This window comes from Stegastes partitus, unplaced genomic scaffold (genome assembly GCF_000690725.1).
Source record: "Stegastes partitus isolate 25-593 unplaced genomic scaffold, Stegastes_partitus-1.0.2 Scaffold2408, whole genome shotgun sequence".
NCBI classification, from domain to species: Eukaryota; Metazoa; Chordata; class Actinopteri; family Pomacentridae; genus Stegastes; species Stegastes partitus.
The window spans coordinates 22,031-24,160 of record NW_007580139.1 but is presented as its reverse complement, the minus strand read 5'-3'; positions in this window follow the sequence as shown (position 1 = coordinate 24,160).

Sequence of the window (2,130 nt, the reverse complement as noted above, 5' to 3'; positions counted from 1 at the left end):
TCTTTTCCACATTGTACAGACTTATGGCTCCTTACAGCTTAGACGTGGTGACCAGTGCATCTTTCAGTGTGGAGACAGACTCCATCAACAACCCAGACGACCCCGTCAATGTTAACATGCAGAAGGTTCTTAACTTCAAATTCTGGGCTTTTTTCCTAACACGTACGTCCTCCTTTCATCTATAATGAGTAAGGCATGGCTCATTTGATCACATGGTGACAGAAGCACACAAATATTTGTTCTCCTTTCAGTGATATTTCCGTTTGGTGCTCGTCTGCTGGATCTTCTAAAGGTTGAGATAATGCCCAGTGCCAATGTGAATTTTTTCTACAAACTCATCAAGAAGTTCAAAGACCAGCATAAGGCAGACGAATCTGTAAGCACGCTTTTCTCTTTTTTGCACGAAATAAATGAGAAGATTGATACCACTGTTCTATCTCTATGTGGAATATAAAGCTGGGGACACAGCTTTGAGAAAACTAAATTGTATATCCAAGCGCATGATTTGTATTTTAGAAACAGACATTAGATTGGTGTCAGTATTCCCATCTCGAGTATATTTCCCAAAGTGTCACACTGTACAGCAGGCTGCAAAAAGGGGCCTTTTAACAAATATACTTCCCGACGTCTTCTGTTTTTTTGTGTGTGTTTTTTCTCTCATTCAAATAACATTGCAGACATTTTAAGTGAATTTGCAAACTGATGCAGTTTGTGTGAAAGCTGGATGTTCTCTGTGCCGATCCAGACTCGAGGAGACTTTCTGCAGGTGATGATTCAGAACGAGATACCAGAGTCGGACGTGAAGAACGAACACGAACAGCCCAGTAAAGGTATGTTTACATTCACGTCTTATTTTTCTTTATCTTCATCAGGTCATTTATGTCACGGCAGTCAGAGGGTACAGTCGTGGCTACATGCAGCAGGAGTAGAGGTTTATCTGCCTAAGTTAAATTACAACGTTAAGACCTACAGCATTATATATAACACACATTTACCTGGTTCAGGAAGCAGAGCAACGTCCTTTGATATTACATACTATACTCCATTGTCTGATTAGTTTAAAAACAGAAGCTAAGACGCTATGAAAGTATACATGGAAAACTCCCAAAACCCAAAGATTCCCTTTGAGCAAGCTAATTAGCGATAGTGGAGAGGGAAAAAAAACTCCTTGTTAACAGGAACAGACCTCCAGCAGAACCAGGTTCAGGGAGGGTGGACATCGGCCTCGACCAGTCAGGGCTAGGGTGGGAAAAAAACAAACTACGAAAGAGAAGAAGAAGTTACTACCAAGCAGTGGTGCATACAAATGTGTATAGAAAGCCAAAAAAAACCCCCAAAACATCCATCCGTCTTCTTCCACTTATCCGGAGTCGCGGAGGCAGCAGCCTTAGCAAAGCCGCCCGGACTTCCCGATCCACACACACCTTCTCCAGCTCTTCCAGGGGGATCCCAAGGCGTTCCCAGGCCAGTCGGGAGACATAGTCCCTCCAGCGTGTCCTGGGTCTTCCCCGAGGCCTCCTCTCGGTGGGACGCGCCCGGAACACCTCCCCAGGGAGGCGTCCAGGAGGCATCCGGAGGCGATGCCCGAGCCACCTCAATTGGCTCCTTTCGATGTGGAGGAGCAGCGGCTCTACTCCGAGCTCCTCCCGCGTGGTTGTTGGGACGTGGGAAAAAAAACCCCCACAAAGATATAATATGATAATGGGGAATTACAATAGTCCAGTCTGGAAGTAATGCATGAGCTCGTTGTTCAGCAGACAGGATGTCGATGTGACTTTATGACAACACGACACCATGAAGGGTAAAAGGCTTGACAATACAAGTTAATTCATCTGGTGACTGAATATTGTTGATGTCGCTTTCTTCATAGGTTTGACCGAACGCGAGATCCACTCCCAGGCCTTCATCTTCATCTTCGGTGGCTATGATACCACCAGTACCACTCTCTCTTACATCTTCTACAATCTGGCCACGAACCCTGATGCGATGCAGAAGCTGCATGAAGAAATCGATGCCAGCCTGCAGAAAGATGTACAGTAACTCTGCACGAGATGTGTTACCCAGTAGCTGTCACCGTCCTTATCTTTTTCTAAATTTTTTTGGCCTCTAGGCTTCCATTTCCTACGAGGA